This window comes from Kogia breviceps, chromosome 4 (genome assembly GCF_026419965.1).
Source record: "Kogia breviceps isolate mKogBre1 chromosome 4, mKogBre1 haplotype 1, whole genome shotgun sequence".
Classification (NCBI taxonomy): domain Eukaryota; kingdom Metazoa; phylum Chordata; class Mammalia; order Artiodactyla; family Physeteridae; genus Kogia; species Kogia breviceps.
The window spans coordinates 46,277,089-46,297,588 of NC_081313.1; the positions used below are offsets into that span (position 1 = coordinate 46,277,089).

The 20,500-nt window shown below is 36.4% G+C and overlaps 1 protein-coding gene across 6 annotated transcripts in view; it reads right to left on the bottom strand.

Annotated features, from left to right (window-relative positions):
* Positions 1–20,500, bottom strand: part of PDE4D (phosphodiesterase 4D) — a 1,495,323-nt gene that overhangs the window by 699,920 nt on the left and 774,903 nt on the right. The gene's annotated exons all lie outside the window — the stretch shown is intronic.

Sequence of the window (20,500 nt, forward strand, 5' to 3'; positions counted from 1 at the left end):
ATGTTTATCTCACATTCTTCAGAGGGATGTCTAATACCTGAACTGGTTTTTTTTCCCTATATAAGTCCAGCTTATATAATCAAAGTGAAATGAGGAGTATTTGGACATTTACAATTTTGTAGATATATCACACTGCACAGATAAGATTTTAACAGGAAAAGTACAAAAGGAGCCATTCTTCAAAGTAAGGGAGTCACGACTCAATTAATAATTTAGCATTTTACAGAGGTCTTAGAAAAATGATAAGTCTGCAGAAAACAGAAAAACATAATGAAAGATCTGGGAAGGAGATATGGCATCAAAGGTTAATGAATGCATTTTCAGATCATTATCAGTTTGCTGACGGAACTGAAGAAAAAAATAGCATGAGCTAGATCATTATTTGAGGTTATTGCAATATTCAGAATGAATATAGTAAAATCACCAACACAAAATTATTATTTGTATTTCAAGCCTACACATATAACAGAATACTTAGAAAGCAAAAAGCACATAACTATCATTAATTAGTTGTTCTCATAACATCCTATTTGGAGTCTGTCTACAATGCCCTGGGAGAAGGTACCCACTGAGAACAGAAGTTACATGTCTGAAAGGGGGAAATAAGAGTTGAGCTCCATTTTAATGCAGATTTTAGCCTCTATTTTTTTAAAATTAAAAATGAATCCCCAAGTGTATTGGTACAGCATCTATGGAAAACTGGCAGTATTTTTTAAAGTTGAATTTATCCATATCCTGTAAACCAGCAATTCAACTCCTAGTTACATACTCAACAAAAATATGTACATATTTTATCCAAAGGGCATGAACTAGAATGTTTATAGCAGCAGTATTTGTAATAGTCCCAAACCTATAAACTACCCAAATGCTCATCAGCAGTAGAATGAATAAATAAAATACAGTCTATTTCCACAATAGAATATGAATGATTGTACAAACTAATGTGGAACAAAAGGAGGTAGTCGCACAAAAAATGTATATATTGCATGATTCCATCTGCATAAAGTACGAGGAGAGGCCAAACTAGTCTATTCTATGGGAAGTGCGGATAGTGACCATCCTTGAAAGGAGGGCGTAGTAACTGGAAGAGAGAAGAAAGGGAGCTTAGAATGAGAGGTGGGGACTTCCAATGTTCTATTTCTTGATCTGGGATATGGTTACATGAGCAAGGAAGTTCATGTTGCTGGATACTTACAATATGTGTAATTTTCACATAATAAATAGGCTATGCTATAATACAAAGCTACAAAGAAAAATGAATCCCTAAAAGAAATAAATGAGTTGCTAGGAGGTAAATTTCCCATGCAATAGCATGGTAATGTTTTTTCTAAATCTAGAAAGCAGCTAAAGAATTTGAGAAAGAAAATAAGATATAAGAAGATTTAGAACAGATCTTACATTTACAAAGCACTGCACCTAAAAATACCAAGTATTTTCCAGGTCTTCAGCACGTCTCATAGAGGCTATTACCTCCTGAAACGATCTTTGTCAGAAAAAGATATCATCACTGATCCTGGAAAAATATTTGTATATACCTCCTAATGTTACCTTAGAATAATCTGTCTCATTCTATTGTGGTCTGGTTTTGGACTAAAACTTCAACTTTGGAGAAAGCAGTTTTATAAATAACATCATTTGCCAGGCCTACTTAGTAAGTATTTGAAATTCTGGGAGGCTTGTTACACTTAAGCAACCTACAGGTTTAGATGAAAATATGGACTTGTCAAAAGGTCAGGTTCCAGTACAATCACTTCTAATCTGATTTTTAGCTACTTTGTCATTGTAAACGGGATTACACTGCTAACTGCTCATCAAAATCCTTCTCTCTTTGGACACGTGCTAGATTTCATTTCCCAGCCTCCCTTGAAATTAGGTATAATCATATGATAGATTTTTATCCAGACTCCTTTGTGCTTTTTCCCTTCTGGCTATCTGGAATGGTGATGTCCCCAAGGTCAACCTTGGAAACCACGTATTAAAGCCTCTACCAGCCTAGTCCCTAAATGATTAGGAAGAAGAAGACATTACCTGATTGAACCTCTCTTGTGTTGAAGCCACTGTATATTTCTGTTGCAAGCATCAGCCGACCCTATTTTGGAGCTTCAAAATATAAGTGGTTAATTATTGTTTTTATATGTGGTAGAGTTCTGTGTCTTCTTTACCCTCTTTATCCCTGATGGAGAAGTGGAGGATATCTGAGCAAAAACAATACACTAATGTGATATGCATTAATATAACCCATCATAAAATAATATGAACTATCAATTCTATCAGAGGAGACTATGTCTTAGATTTATTCCATTCTTAATAAGGATGGGGTTAGAGCATGGGCTAGGGATGGACAATAAAAAGGAGATTCTGTTTGGAATGCAAACCCCACCCAGTAGAATTACAAAGGGATGCTTTGCAAGACGTTTCTAGATTCCAGACTATTCATGTCCTGCCATGAGTAAAATGGAATTATCTCTGGTAATGGCCAGTACCTACGCAAGAACCCTTTCAGATATGGTGGGGAATAACGGCCAGATTCTCAATGGAGGAAAAAAGGAGTAGCTACCTTGCAAGCATAAACAGAAGCAAAGTTAATGACAAGAAACTCACTTCAGAAGAAAGATATAAAACATTGGATTTTACGCCCTCTACAAATTAATGTAAAATACCAATCTTAACTTCTCTGGGCATGGGGCAATTGCAATGAGACCAATTCATTATGCCCCATGGGACCTATTCAAAGGTCAAATATCATCATGAGTCTTTTGTACACAGTTGCAGCTAAAGCCCCCAAATAGAAGCGTGACTGTGAGCCCTCAGATGGCTAAAATCAAACATCCTTCATCTTCACACCCCTGGCACTTAGGACAGCCCTGACACATTAGAGGCACTCCACAGACTATGGAATGAACAGCTTCTAAGCCAGTCAACACAGAGTGAACCTTACTCAATCCAATGACATTACAGACCAAGTAGTGTAATTTGTCCTCAATCAGAAAACTCTAGGAATGAACGAACTAGACTGGGGAGGAGAGAAGCTAAAATCTCTATCACTGAGAAAAGAGGCAGAGGAAGAAGCAGGCAGGGGTGAAGCTCTAATATGTGCAATGGTTGAGTGACACTGAACTGGGGAAAACCTAGATAAAGAGAGGTAACATTTTGGCCGTGTACAAATCCTATTTCTGCCTCCAGATCGGGGGAATTGAAAAAAAAAATAGGATACAGAGATTTTGTTTAATAATATTAGCTATTGGTTAAGATAGATATACTAATTTTCAAGCTTTAAAAATGAAATTACTCTGATTACAAACTTTATTTTCAGACTCTACTTACTTACACGTCCATAGAAGAGTGGAGAGTTGAAACATTTATCATTTAAGCTAGGTCCAACTTTAAGATTCATTTATCAAGCTATTTCAGACCACAAGCGGAATAGGGGCTGCCATTAATCAGAGAGTTACCTCATTTTCCCCTTTCATTTCTTTATCAGCTATAAATCGCTACCAAATCTGTCCATTTGGTATTTTCTGCTGCTTTCAGAATTTGATCTCCACACTGCTTGATAAAGCAGGATCACTTTGAATTAAAGATCAGAGAGGCTCCAGTTCAATTATTTTAGTCATGTGCCACAGAGGCTTTGTGCCAATTACGCTAGACCATTTATCTATGAAACAAAGGAGATCTTGATAGTGCAGAAAATGAATAACTTGTCACTAATCCAAATTTAGCTCTTTTTTTTTTTTTTTTTGGTATTAGATCCTTAACACATTGTGTACAGGTAATATCATCTGATTTTCTGTTTGAAAACACTCATTTTACTTTTCTCCTCACCAATCTTGGATACTAGATAAGAAAAGCTATTTTTCCTAATAAGTTGGCAGTTTGGTTATATTGCTTTTCATATCTCATCAGCTAATTGTTTTTCCAATCTCATCAACTTTAGCTCCGTCTGAACTACAAGAGTATGGCAGGTATTGCTGACTGGATATCCAAATCCAGTCTCCCCTTCATTCTCATTTATACAAGCACAGTGTTGTTCACCCCCAAATATTTCCACTTAAAAGCACAAGCTCCTCAGCTTCCCTCGAAGCCAGTCCTGTGGCATTATTCCTGTGCAGGAGATGCAAGCCCAGGGTTCCCAGGAAGCCCTGGCTTCCCTGATATAGACGCCACCCCTTCCTGCTTCCCATCTATGTCTTTTCTTTACTCTGCTCGGAATGACGGTCCAACGCTGGGAGAGCAGTAGTCACACTGCATGCTATCATGAGGGGACAAGCAGAGGATGAGACGGTATGCTACGGATGGCTGAGAAGAAAGAATAAAAGGAAACCAGGTATTTGAAGATATCACAGGACCACAGTGCTAGCCCTAGACTGCTATCTCCAGCATCCTTTGTACAAGACAAATAAACCCTTAGATGGTTAAACTGCTGTTAGTTTTCTGTTACTTACAGCTGAATGCATTCCCACCTGATTAAAAAAGACTCAATCTTTTTAAAGTAGAGACTTCCTAGCAAACCTGCCATATACTTTTAAAACATGAGCATGCTAAAAGAGTTGGTGCTGGGCTATCATAATTCAAGCGACTGCCTTCTTCCTAATGTTATTATATTTGGACACATTCATTTAGCTTTTATTAGAGTTAATGGTTCCTTCAGTCATGTCTTCGCCTACTAGGCACTAGGCATTTTTAAAGTAAATATACAAAAATTACCTGTCTTGGAAATTGCAAAAAAAAAAAAAAGCAGAAATATTTGTAAGTCATCTAATTCATTTCTTGTTTCCTTTCCTAAACGATTAATTCTTTTGGTATAAAATACATTATAATTGAATGCAGTTTCTATTGTATTTTATTCACACTAGGAGTCATGCTAATATGCACAAAAGGTTTTATCTAGCATGAATTTATCAAGTAAATCCCAATCCTTGCCACTGCAAATGCTGACAGACAATAAAATTGCTGACTATTTCCAAAATCTGTTCACAAAGATCACTGCTAGGCAAACATCATCACAGGTCCTGGTGGATAAGCTAATGCTTTTATATTTGCCTTCTTAATTTCAAAATAATAACTATGTATTATTAACTTACATCTTGCATTCCCTATAATTTTCTGTACTTACTGTACAGTGTGAATTTCAATAAAATTTACTCTCTTCTTTCTGTATCTGGTTTTATCTAAGACTTAAAATAAACCCATCAACTAACCCATCCTTCTCTGAAATCCTCTATCTTAATCTATGCTCATATGATTAGTGAAAGCCATATTTTTTATGATTTTATTGATTGTAAATTACACAGTGTATTTCAAACACCAGGAGAGAGAAAGAAAAAGAGAGAGCGAGAGAGCGAGAGAGAGAGAGAGAGAGAGAGAGAGAAAGAGAGAGAGAGAGAGAGAGAGAGAATGAACACAAAAAGGCAGAATTTCCCCCTACCAAAAGGCCTTTGTTTCATCAGGAAGTTTTCTGAATTAACCAACCAACTTAATTCACAAATTAACAAAACTCCACTATGAAGATCTGATGGAAGGAGGAATGGAAAACTCCTGACCTTTTGGATTCTAATCTCCGGATCAGCTTTTTCCACGCTCCCCCATTAAACACTGGGAATGATCAGTATCAGCTTTCAGATTTAGGCAAAGCAGCTAAAAGCCTTTGACTAAGATGGTAAAGGGGAATTGGTGGTAATTAAATAATAAAACTGACTTACGGAGGTTTTGCTTCTAATCTCTGTCAGATGGACAAAAACTATGAACCTATTTATGTCAACTAAAGGCTTCATCAGGCAGAATCATTCATTATGTAAATATGACCTTTAAAGTCATATTACAGCTATAATGTGAATATATACTCATGAATAATTAAGAATTGACAGCATTTAATATTTATTAAGTGCCTTTTATACAAATTTCACTCAAGTCAATTCCATGGACCCACTGGTGGTATCCACTTAAACATTTATTCAGACTCTAAATATGATGAGTAATGTTCTATGTAAGAGAGTGAGTGAGAAATTGCACAGTGGAGATTTGAAGATAAATAAGACACTTTTTATTTTCACGTGTAAGCTCCTTAGGGAGGAAATAATAGTTCTGTGCAGAATGGAAAGGTCACCCTCACATTGGATGATAAATAACTATAATTTGAGGTACTATTTGGGTAAGGCCTTGAGGGATGGATTTTGATAAATAGTGCTACCAAACATAGGGAAGGGTAAAACCAAAGAGTTGTGGAAGTTCATAAAGTAATACTGTTGAGTTGGAATATATGCAAAAATGAGAGAAAATCCTGAACAGGTAAAGTGGAACTAGGATTTTAAAGAACTCCTTGAAGAGTTTAGATTTTTTTGAGAAGACAGTAAATATTATCAGGTGAGAGAGAAGAGTACATTAGTGAGATGTAGTATAATCAGTTTCAATGCCTCCCCAACATGGATATACATGAATTACGTTCTATGAAGAGGGAAGGATGACTGAAAAATTTTAGGATTAGATTTATTTCTGCTTCTCTTTATGATTACATGGATTAGGACATTATCTGCTATGTTGAAACAAAGCTGAAATCTCACTTTAATGCAGGTAATCTGCTGAGTATGTGATTCTGACTACCCTTTAACAAATGGCCAAAAAATTGAAACATCAGATGACTTATCTCAACCATAATTTTCTCTCTGTGAATGGAAAAGACACCATTATCACCATCCTTTCCTTCCTCTTTCTTCCCTCCCTATTCACAGTCCTTAATGCCTTCACCATTTAACCTTTACGAGCGAATCTTAAGCACATAAAGTAGAAAGTACCAATTTCATCAATTTTTAAATGCTGAAATAATAATTCTTAATGAGGCTATTATTGACAACAACTTCTTGACTGTTATAGAAAGAGTAAATTTGAATTTTGAGCCAAAGGGTTAAGGATTAAGTGTATATTAATCTAAGTAGGGAATTTTTATGGATTTTCATAAACCAGAGATTAGGGGATTATAAACTTTTATGTAGTGAAACAGATAATCTGAACCTCTGTTCCATTTCATGGTCTGATGGAAAAAAATTCCCCCAGGGACAGAGGTAGAGCCATAATCCTCAAAATACGTATACACGCACGCGCACACACACACACACACACACACGTACACACATATATGGTTTTATTTAAAACTTCTTTCTCTTTTTTTCCCCTTAAACTATGCTCAAACCATGGTTTATGGTTTAAGGAAAGAACAAGTAACATAAAAGATTGTCTACTGCATTCACAACAACAGACTCAATGGAATAGGATCCATACCATATCTAATTTTGGACTTTTCAAACATACAGAGAAAATGACATACAATTTATAAATTATACAACTATTCTACCTTGTTGTGTCTATTTGCCCTAAGAATTTACAATAGAATTAAGTTCCTTTAAGTTATTACAAGTGCTGCGTTACTAAGATAGGCTCAGAAAGGAAAGAAAGATGTTTTGATTTTGTCTGCTGTGGTCTCCTTGTCAATTTTGGAACATGGACCTGTACAAAATGATCAAATACCTCATCAACAAAGTAAAGTCCATTGTTTTATCAGACATCTTCTAGATAGAGATAAGAGAACTCTCAAGAAGGAATTTAAAATGTTGGGATAATTTTACATATTAATTTATTGCCATTCCATGGAGTATACTGCAGACTGTCTCTGTCTCTCCCTTTCTCTCTTTCTCTCTCTCTTTCTTTCCCATCCTCTCCTCCTCTTCCTCTCTTTCTTTTATAAAGGAAAGCCACAGCTAAAAACATAGTGAGAAAAAAAAAAAACAAAAACGGTTTGCAAATAATGCGAGGAAGAGATGATGAATGCTCCCTGCAGCTGACCCAGAGATTAACCTAGGTAGTCCAATCACGTTCCAAAGCTTGTCTGCAATGTCTATGATTGAATCTCCAGTTGGCTTTACAGATTCCCAGGGAGAGCATGGCCCATGATGTGCCCACAGGCATGCTCATGGATGAAATCCTTAATAGGAATTGCATACTTTCATAAGCACTGTGTTATAAAATCTCTTAAACCCCATAAATCGTATATTGAGGTTCTGAGCTCCTTCTACTCAAAAAAACCTCAGATTTACTCACTGCCCACAGGATATTTGTTTAAAAGTGATACTCTTCAACAGGCCTTGTCTCCTGAAAAGTTTGGTGAAAGAAGTTATTCATTTGAATACCAATGGAATAGTTGAGTAAGAATCCCATCTATGCATCATACACTGACGTTGCAATTGTGAAACATAAATCTTAAAGCTGTGAATCTGGACACACAGACTAGGAGATTCGATTTGAGACAAATGTAAAGGAATGAGCAGTAATGTCAGGGAAGGTGCTTGGATGAAATACATTGTTTTCTATTAAGTGTATTCAGGTTATCTGCACCCCAGAGTGTGGGTTCTAACCTATTCAGCTAATATCTTGAAATAATGTCAAACAATTTCTAAGATTAACACTTCAGGGGGACCCTTGTGTCTCTACTTCTTAAGTCAGCAGCAATAGGACCCCTCAAAATATTAAACTCAGATATTAAACAGGCTTTACAAAACAAGAAAGAATGCTAGATCTTATAAATAATACTGAGGTAACATATCTTGCATTATTTACTATAGTCAAATGGGCTATAATTCGTTTTTCTAAATACGAAAAGCAAACACTATAAAGTAGAACATGTTATAGAAAGAAAACCTCTTTACAATAAAATTTCAAACACTAAAATAAGAAGCAAAAGACCCGGAAACAGTTGTTTCAAATAAAACAAAGAATCAAACCTATGGGGAAAGAAAAGAACTATGGAAAGCAAAGAACTAATTACATGTATAAGAAACAAACAATCATTTGATCCACTAGGTAGATGCTGAAAGCCTCTGAGCAGAGTTCAGGCGAATGGAATTACAATAGGAAAACAAACAAATGGAAAAATACCAATCCTTACGGAGAACAATATTGAGATAGCATTTTATGCCATCCAAAGAGGCAAACATTTTAAGAAAATTATAGTATTCAATATGGTTAAAATGACACAATATTGCTGAGGCATTGTAACTTGATATAAATTTCTTTAAAAGCAATGTGATAAAATGTAGCAGAAATCATGAAGTAAGCAATCAGTTCCAGACAAGTTAAGAGATGTATGCAAACAAAGATGTTCACAACAGCTGGTATAGGTATTACCTATACCAGCAAAAATCTGGAAGCATTTCAAATGTTTAACATTTAGAGAATAATTATTCAAAGGTGGGATTATCATTGTTTTTTAAATTTTCTTCTTTTCCACTTTAGTAAATTAATAATAATGCCATTTTTTGTGACTGTACTTTATATATTTTACTAATACATTTAATTGTAACAGGCAAATATTATCATACCACTTTTTGCTCTCCCATTCATGGGGAATAAAATCCTTTTTTTTTTTTACTTCAAAATTTGTCATTCTTATAATGTATTTCCCTGTACTCTGCAAATCTAACAAAAAAATACAGTACATGACAAATGTTTTGGACAAAAATGTCAGCATATGCCCATGTATGGCTCATTGTATCTACATAAAATTGAGACTTTTATTCAAATAATCTTGGTCCCAAAACCTATGCATATTTGATTTGATATATGTAGATATTTGAAGCAATATATGTCACAGCAATAGTATCTCTCACTGACTAAATTTTAAAGGATTCCATCAGCAGCAGTAGCAGTAAATAAATCTACAATTTATAATATCAACTGGCAGAAAAATATGGCTCTGCATATTTTCTATTTTAAAAAGTGTATTTTGAGAAATACAGTTCTGTATAATGCTGACTTTGCAAAAGAAAGCCGTAATATTTGATTCTATATAGTATGTTATGTATATATCTAGTTACTATCTATATAGATTCATATATGCATAAATCTACACATTCATTTGTATCATTTATAAAATTGGCAAAACCCAGATAATAAGTTCAACATTGGGTCAATAACAAGATATTTTATATACGTAATTTTAAATATTCATATGTTTGAAAATATATAAAGTTGGGCTCCAGATAAAAGTCTATTAACTGGATATTTGACATTTTATAGATAATACTAACAATATGCTTTGACATACTGCTAAAATGTATTAAACTTAACGAAATATTATTTTTATTAATTTCTTAGATGTATAACTAGTTTTTCACAATACTGTAACCTGTTAGAGTACTAAGAAATTGTGCATTTCAATGCCTTCATTATATAGGTGTTGACAATGATAGAGAGGTTAGGTAATTGCCCAAGGTCACACATTTTAAAAAATTTCAGACCTGGCTCTTCTTTGCACATTTTTTGCAGTCTTTGAACATTTAGCACAAATGTATTACTTTGGTAATCAGAAAAATATCTGTTAATGAAATACTTTAAATATAATATATGTATAATATAATGAAAAATGAATATTATTGTATTAGGCTATAGTTTTTTTATAGCATTTAGAAGTTATCAAGAAAACAATTTAGGATTGTTATATTCTTTGAAATTCTTTTTACTAACTCTGTATTTATGTAAAAACATTTCATTAATTACAGCACTATTTTAGAATTCAGTGCAATGACTTGTTTTTTATTTTTTTCAATCCAGTGACTTTGACGGCATAACGTAAAGCTTAGACTTTCAAAGTGGTCCTCTTGGAGGAGACAGCATTTGGAATAATCTGCTTTTAAAAATGTTAAGATGTTATTTTATGACTATTCTTGCTTTTGTACAGTTTCTGATATTTTACAAAATGCTTTTAGGTATGTATTTAAGTTCCTGGCTTTGATGACAGTAGTGTAATAAATGAATACTAGATAGAGATTAATCTTTTAAAAAACTCTTGTATCCTTTTCAATTTTTATCAAAATGGTCTAATTTTACACAGACTTTAAACTAAATATCTTCTTTTAGTTATTTGCAGAGTGATTAAAAACAAAGAGTGTTAAAAAAAACTAGAAAAGAAAACTAGATTCTAATCTAATTTGGGGTTGAAGAAAGCTTTTTTATGAATGAAAGTAGTAAATAAAAATTTTCAGGGCTTACCTGGTGGCACAGTGGTTAGGAATCTGACTGCCAACGCAGGGGACACCAGTCGACCTCTGGTCCAGGAAGATCCCACATGCCGCAGAGCGACTAGGCCCCTGTGCCACAACTACTGAGCCTGCGTGCCACAACTACTGAAGCCCACACGCCTAGAGCCCACAACAAGAGAAGCCACCGTAATGAGAAGCCTGCACATTGCAACGAAGAGTGGCCCCCGCTCGCTGCAACTAGAGAAAGCCTGTGCGCAGTAATGAAGACCCAGTGCAGCCAAAAATAAATAAATAAAATTTTAAAATTTATATTAAAAAATCTTCAAAAGAAAAATAATTGTTCTGCCTACAGTTTGAAAAAAATCCCTTTACATCAAAAGTCAATGTAGGGGCTTCCCTGGTGACGCAGTGGTTGAGAGTCCGCCTGCCGATGCAGGGGACGCGGGTTCGTGCCCCGGTCCGGGAGGATCCTGCGTGCTGCGGAGCGGCTAGGCCCGTGGGCCATGGCCGCTGAGCCTGCGCGTCCGGAGCCTGTGCTCCGCAGGGGGAGAGGCCACGGCAGTGAGAGGCCCGCATACCACCAAAAAAAAAAAAAAAAAAGTCAGTGTAAATTAGATGGCAAATAACAAACTGAGAAAAATATTTCTGTGAAAAACAAGATAGAAAAAGAAACGGTTAATGTCCCAATAGACAAATAACACTCATACGCAATTCACAAAGAAGAAATAAATAATTCCTATGCACATATAAAAAATTTAGCCTCAATATTAACCAATTGAAACATTAGATATTATTCTTCATCCTACTAATTTAGAAAATGTTTATTAACTGTAGAATAGTCAATACTTGGAATAATGCAGGGATATGGCAGTATGATATACTGCCAACACACTGGTAACAGTTTCTGAAAAGCAGTTCACAGTGTCTTAAAATCTCCTTTAACTCATGCATCACTTTTCTGAGAATCCATCCTAAAGCAACAATTCAGGACGATTTTCAAAGATATTTATTTTCGGATCATTGAAAACAGTTAAATATCCAACATTTTCAAAATGCTTGAATAAAGGGTAGGAATATAAAATCATCTTATAGAAGTTCATTGAATAATATATGAAAATATGAAATACTTTTTTAAATGTTTTAAATTTTAATTTGAATCTTGCTTTATGATTTCCAAATACTATTTTAAACAAGCACAAAAAGTCTGATTAGAGGCTGAAGGTGAAGGTCTGAATCCTAATTATCCTGGCCCCATACAACTGCATTATAAATATTTCTTCTTTATACACCTTCGAAAATAAGAATTAGTAGACCTATAGAGAAACACTCTACATGAGCTATTTATAAAAGTGGGAAATACTATATTACTGTTGGTATTCTGAAACTGAATAATGAATTAATCCATAAATCATTTAGTACCTTCATGTCTGTTGCCCATTTTTTTGGTTAAGTACGGAAAATTACTAGCAGTCTGGCCCTTCCAAATACATAAAAACCTTCTATTGTTTATTCTTTGTTTTATAAAGTGCTCACATATTTAAACTATTCTTAATAATAACCTAATAATCTACTCCTGTGTATTTACTGGAATAGTCATCCATTTATTTTTCCTACTGGCATTTTTATTCTAAAATAGAAACAAGTGAGGGGAAAAGGATGTGGAATTATTTTATAAGCACTGTCTTCAGTATACTTTGCGACAATAGGCAATTCTCACAAACTTTTAAATTCTTGACCTATTTATAATTTGTACAGAAACAATAAATAGTGGCACAGTTATGCAGAACTTGGATGGAAGAGGTTTTCCTTCCTGTTACCATCACTCATTTATTTGTTCTTTTTTTAAAACTGAAGTATAGTGGATTAAGGGAAATATGCAACCAGTAGCTAAGAACCTAGTGACTACTGCTGCTTCAGCAACCTATGGAATCATCCAGGTAAGGATGGACGTGGAGGAGCAAGGCATTTTGCACCACAAAGGACTTTAGAGATGAACTACCCACACCCTCTTTTTACATTTGAAGAAATGGAGCTTATGAGAATTTAAGTCATTTGTCTGAGGTCACACAGCTAGCTAGTAGCAGAGAAGGAACAACAAAGGTCTCTAGATTTACAGTAAATTGGTCTGTTAATTCATTTCTACATAATTGCTTCTGCACTCAAGGCACCTAGCACAAGTCAAATCGGATATGCGATGTTGCACTCCAAATCCAGGGTCAAAACAAGAAAAAAATTAAACAAGAGTTATGGAAAAAATAAAACAAGTGGCCACTGAGTAGAGGTGATGAATTAATGATGACTTCTCCCTACTTTCCTTCCAGCCCCATCCCCCAAGGCTTCTGGGTCAGACTAAAAAGAACACCGGGCTGTATCAAATAATCTGGGTTCTAGATCTCACATTCCCCTAATGTGTACCCTTGAGCACTTTTCTTTACCACTCTGGACCTCGTGTTATGATCGCAAAACTCAAGATGATTTCTCCAAGTCCCCTTTTCCTCTATGTCTCTAAACAGCTGACATTATCTTCCTTCTTTTTTTTTTCTTTTTAACCCTTTATCCAGGCAATAAGCTCACCTTAAAGAAATTCATTCCTACAGTTGTTATTTAATAGCAGAAAAAATTTCAGTGGATGTGCGTAATAACAGGAGCTTTTAATAATTCTAATTGTACTATGACCATTTCAGTGTCTCATAGTAATACAGTTCACTGAAAGAGAACTAGCTCTGGCTATAAAGTTGTCTTGAGACATTTCTGTTGGATATTAGTTTTAAATTTCATATATTTTCATTTCACAGAACCGAATTTCCTCCTTTCAAGTCAGAGGAGAAAAGATGCTTTTAATTTAAAGATGGGAGCATCACATAAAAGCGACTAATTTTATCCCCCACCAAAAAACTCGCTTCACGCACCCAGTTTCTTTCTTTTCAAGCAACTTGAAATTACATATTTTGAGGAGTTAATAAACCTCCACAGTTAGTGTAATAAAGAAGAGACTAAAATAAGAAAAACTGGCTAGGGAAATTTTTTCTAACAGTATGTCATCTAAGTTTAATAGTTTACTAGTAACCTTTTAGGTTTTCATGCTTCAAATGAATTCATAAATGTAATGGGTCTTTATACAATGTCGGGATTAGGAGCCTGGCCCTGCTGTCTCAGGAGTGCGTATCATGTTGGGAACGGACTGAAGAATGTGTGTTGCACCAGCAGGATCATCTCTCACCATAATTATTGTTGTTGTTAATGATAACAATTATCATCATCGGCGTTTTAGCATGTCATGTTGTATAAAGTACAAATTAACATGTTTAGTTGCCTAAACAACCTCTTAGAAATTTTCATGTGTGTTATGTATCCTTATTTTCCAAATTAGAAAACCAATGTTTAGAAGAATAAGGAGACTTGTTCAATCTTACAGCTAATTTATAGTAAAGCCAGGCCTTGAACAAACCAATTCCAGAACTCCTATTCTTCTATCTGTACCTTAAGATTGTAAGTTTGATTTCACGTAGTCACAAGAGTTTTACATCTTCCTCCCAGATGTGGAGGTGTCAGGATCCTAAATTTATCCCAAGTACATTTAGATAGATGTCCTGAAATAGACATCTCTTCTCCTTTTGTAGAAACTCTGTCACCATTTCACATTTGAAAGAAGAGTCATTTTACAATGTAAGAGTCATTCTTTCACACTGGCCTCCCATGTCACTGAAAAAACTTTTCCCTGTTTACTCCCCCCAAAAGGAATGTTACTGGGAAACATAGTTAATATTTATTTTGAAAGGAAATAGGGCTCAAGAAAGGAAATAATAAAGTGTTTTTAAGCCCATCTTCCAAGTATTTAACCTATATTGATAGTTAACATTTACCATTTAGAGTAATGCAAACAAAATCCAGCAAGATACCATTGCAGTTGTAGGTGTGGCAAAAGTGGCACTTGATAAGAAATCCTACTTAAAATGTCCAAATCTTACAAGTTAATATGTGATCAGTGATAATTTTATAAGTTGGGGTTGGGGAAGCAGCCCAAAATAGCTGGACCCTTTCCTTATTCCTCACATCAAAACAAATGAGGATTCATCAAAAATTAAATATAAAAAGAGAAACCTTAAAAGAACTAGGATAAAAGTAAGGTGAAAAACAATATGATGATTTTAAAATGGAGTGCCACACTCCTTAAACATGTTATAAAAGCAGCACATGGAGGAAAGTTAGCTAAACCTTGCTGTATTAAAAAAAATCTTAGAGGCAAAAAATCAAGTAACCTGATTAAAAATTGGCCAAATGACTTGAATAGCCTTTTCTTCAAAGATGAAAAATAATTCAAGCATATGAAAAGATGCTCAGGGCTTCCCTGGTGGCGCAGTGGTTGAGAATCTGCCTGCCAATGCAGGGGACACAGGTTCGAGCCCTGGTCCGGGAAGATCCCACATGCCGCGGGGCAGCTGGGCTCGTGAGCCACAATTACTGAGCCTGCGCGTCCGGAGCCTGTGCTCCGCAACAAGAGAGGCCACAAGAGTGAGAGGCCTGCGTACCGCGGTGAAGGGTGGTCCCCACTTGCCACAACTAGAGAAAGCCCTCACACAGAATCGAAGACCCAACACAGCCATAAATAAATAAATAAAAATTTTTAAAACGTTAAAAAAAAAAGATGCTCAATATCACTAATCATAAGAGAAATGAAATAAAACCATAATGAGATATAATTTCACACCCATTAGGATGGTGACATTAAAAAAAAAAAAACAGAAAGTAAGTATTGATGAGGATGTGGGTAAACTGAAACTCTTGTGCACTGTTGGTAGGGTTGTGAAATGGTACAGGTGCTGTTGTGGAAAATAGTGTGGAGAGTCTTCAAAAAATTAAGAATAGAACTACCACATGACCTAGCAATCCCACTTCTGGATATATATCCAAAAGAACTGAATCAGGGTCTTTCATAGCTGCACTATTTACAATATCCAACAGATGGAAGCAACCCAAATATCCACTGCCAGTCAGACAGATAAGCAAAATGTGGTATCTACATACAGTGAAATATTATTCAGTCTTAAAAAGGCAATCCTGTCCCATGCTACATCACAAGTGAACTTTGAAGACATTTTGCTAAGTGGGATAAGCCAGTGACAAAAAGACAAGTATTGTATTATTCCACTTATATGAGATACCTAATGTAGTCAAATTCATAGAAAGTAGAATGGTGGCTACCAGGGGTTGGGGGGACGAGGAAAGGGTAGTTATTGTTTAATGGGTATATAGCTTCAGTTTGACAAGACAAAATGGTTCTGGAGATCTGTTCCACAGCAATGTGAATATGTGTAACACTAATGAACTGTATGTACACTTAAAAATGGTTAAAATGATAAATTTTATGTTACGTGTTTTTAACCACAATAAAAAATCAGAATATTTATATATGACTTTTAGAAACTATAAAGCAAAAGGAAAAAAAATACTGAGAAAAATATTCAAAAGAGTTTGAGTTAATTTCCTAAATATACTCAGTTATTACAAATCAATGAACACAATGGTTATTATCCCAATTTTCTTTCTTTTTTTTTTTTTTTTTGCGGTATGCGGGCCTCTCACTGTTGTGGCCTCTCCCGTTGCGGAGCACAGGCTCCGGACGCGCAGGCTCAGCAGCCATGGCTCACGGGCCCAACCGCTCCGCGGCATGTGGGATCTTCCCGGACCGGGGCACGAACCCGTGTCCCCTGCATCGGCAGGTGGACTCTCAACCACTGCGCCACCAGGGAAGCCCTATCCCAATTTTTTTTTTTTTTTTTTTTTTTTTTTTTTTTTTTTTTGCGGTACGCGGGCCTCTCACTGTTGTGGCCTCTCCCGTCGCAGAGCACAGGCTCCGGATGCACAGGCTCAGCGGCCATGGCTCACGGGCCCAGCTGCTCCGCGGCATGTGGGATCTTCCTGGACAGGGGCACGAACCCGCGTCCCCTGCATCGGCAGGCAGACTCTCAACCACTGCGCCACCAGGGAAGCCCTCCCAATTTTTTTAATGATGAAATATATTAACAGGCAGTGGACTAAGAAATAGCAAATAAATAATGAAAAGATGCTAAACTCACTCATAAAACAGAATAGTAAATAATAAATGATATTATATTTTATCCATAATAGTGATGAAAAATAAAGTGGATCATATTCAGTGATGGTGAAAGTGATAATGAGGTCCTCTGGCATACTGTTTATCGGTGTGTAAAATGATGAAACAATTTTAGAAGTAAATTTGCCAATACCTTTTAATATTTAAAATGTCTTTGGGGCTTCCCTGGTGGCGCAGTGGTTGAGAGTCCGCCTGCCGATGCAGGGGACACGGGTTCGTGCCCCGGTCTGGGAGGATCCCACATGCCGCGGAGCAGCTGGGCCCGTGAGCCATGGCTGCTGAGCCTGCGCGTCCAGAGCCTGTGCTCCACAATGGGAGAGGCCACGGCGGTGAGAGGCCCGCGTACCACAAAAAAAAAAAAAAAAAAAGTCTTTGGACCAATGATTTCACTTGATAGAAACATATCTTTTGATAGAAATGTATCTTTTAGGTTTGTAGTGAGAATTAAATGATGTAATCCCTGAAAATACCTAGCACTGTGCTTAATACATAGAAATTACTTAGTAAGTGTTATCAATATTTTTATTAAATTTACTTAAATATAATTAAAATATTTCTGGGAGGTTACACCAGACAATGTTAATAGTATTTACTCTGGTGAAAGCAAATGGAAAGCTGAGAGGGCTGAGAAAGGGGATACAGGGACTCACACACCATTACCTTTTGTAGGGATTTTTACCATAAACGTGTATTACATTTATGGTTCTAAAATGCTAATTTGAGTCACTGAGATCAGGACCAAACATTAATAAAACATTGAAAAAACACTCATCATTCTCCTTTCTGAACTCATTTTGCCTACAGTTTTCCTTTCTTCCTCTTTCAAAAGAGCTCTATATGCAAAATAAACAATATTTCCCCATTTCTTTCTCTCATCCCTTTGAGAAGAAACATCAAGACAGGACTGGATGACAATTGTCCACTTAAAAGAATCCAAGTGTTCTTGGCTTCTTGCCCTAGGAAACCTTGTTGCCTGGGCTAGTCGACCTGGAATCCTTAAGAGCTGTTGGAATAGAAAGTACTGTCCATATGGGTGTGGCCCAGACCTCATACTATGTACATGGCTTTCCCAGGGACTCCCAGAACAAGGCATACCATTAGACACTGTAATGGGCTGAATGGTGGCTCCAAAAAAAAAAAAAAGATAGGTCCACATCCTAAACTCCAGAACCTGTGAATTGTTCCAGATGTATTAAATTAAGGATTGTGAGATGATGACATTATCCTAGATTATCCAGGAGAGCTCTAAGTCCAATGACAAGCATCCTTATAAGAGACACACAGAAGGGGAAGACTGACACAGAGAAAGCATATAAAGACAGTGGGAAAGATTGGAGTGATGTAGCCACAAACCAAGGAAGTCGGTAACCACTAGAAACCAGATGAGGAATGGAACGGATTCTCCCCTAGAGCCTCTGTACAGAGTGTAGCCCTGCCAATACATTGATGTTGGACTTCTGGTCTTGAGAACTGTGAGTGAATAAATTTTAGTTGTTTTAAGCCACCAAGTTTGTGGAAATTTGTAATGGCAGCCCTAGGAAAGTAATTCAGATACCCTTCTCTGGAGAACATTTATCTTAGAAAAAATGTTTCAATTTGTTTCAACACTTACCCTCACTTTTACACCACTTCCTCTCATCCTTTTCTGTCTCAGTCTTAACAGTCAACATGTCACCATGATGTCGTAAATATTGTTGAAAAAGACATAACTTTGGTGTACAGTGCTTATGAGAAATAATCTCTCCTGTTAGTGCTACAACCGTTAATGGGGTTGATCTGAACTCTATCCCACAAACCTGTGATTCTACAACCTGAGATCCATGTACGTGGGTCACAGGGGCTTTTCTGTCTTCAAAAACACCTATTAAAATGTGAAACTCCCTAGAAGATAAAACTTTCTGGAGTGAAAACTATAATATTTCAGGGAACCCGCTAGGCCACTGGATCTGAAAGGGGAAAGAAAAGGGTCCAGAAAATTCCAAACACTGCATCTGAGTACTAAACATGTTTTCTAGAGCAGCTGTCCAAGTTCTTTAAGATACTGTATCATCATAAAAACAAACATATAACCAATAAATCCTGTGCTAATTGTTAGATGTATCAGAAAATGAATTTCAAAGCGTAAGTCATGATTGTCTCACTAAACAGCTGCCACTGAGGAATGCGATTAAGGAAATGAAACGATGCACCTTTTCCTCATTTTCAATGTGATTACAGCTTTAACGTGTATTTAGTTCTGCCATGGTTTTTAGAGAAAATGTTCAGGGCATAGCAGTGGAGAAGAGTTTCACCTGAGAAGGCTGGCAGATATTTCTCCCAAAAGGCCCTGGGGATTGGCAATACCTTGGAGAAACTATTAAGGTTAGAATCTGGCACTGAGTTTTGTAGAGTCAGAAACTGGAATCTCTCAGAACGTGAGAGAGACCTCTTCTCTCAGAAGCAAACCCATATCACACAAGCTCATGGAACTGCGGAACAGAATCCAAATGCCAATTAACTTATTTTCTTTAAGCACTACATCATTGCTCTGATTATAATGCTTCAGCCATGTGACCCAATACACTCCCTCTCAGTAGAAAGTCCTATAGAACAATGAAGACTGTAATTAGAAGACTGCTTGGTGAAAGGGGAACCAGAACAAAAGATAGAGATAAATAGATGATAGATTAGATAGATAGATAGATAGATGATAGATTAAAAAGGCTATTAGTAAGATTATTAACATAATTTGAATGTTTAATGTCAGTCTATTAACCACCAGTTCCTCTCTCATGCACAATGTTTGAAAAAGCACTGCCAGGGCTTCCCTGGTGGTGCAGTGATTGAGAGTCCGCCTGCCGATGCAGGGCACACGGGTTCATGCCCCGGTCCGGGAAGATCCCACATGCCGCAGAGTGGCTGGGCCCGTGAGCCATGGCTGCTGTGCTCCGCAATGGGAGAGGCCACAACAGTGAGAGGCCCGCATACCGCAGGAAAAAAAAAAAAAAAAAAGCACTGCCAATTTTTTTCTTTCATGATTCTTTTCTATGCCTATTCAAATTCCCACCAATCCCATTGGCCTGTCAACTCATCTATTTAAAGTGTTGCATCTTGGCTCTGTTGCATTAAGTATAGATTTCATATGTTAATTCACAGGAGAAGACTCTTATTTCTACATTTTTCTTTCCCTCTGCACTATATACAGACATCATAGAACACCTTGCAGTTAACTGTGACCATAGTATTAATTCTGGCCAAAATACAGCAGAAAGAACAACATGGCAGAACATTTTCTAATATTCCTATATTGCAGCCCACAACTCTTGATCACTTTACAAGGTCGATCTTCATTATTAGTAAGCATGCCAGTAACCCCAGGGCT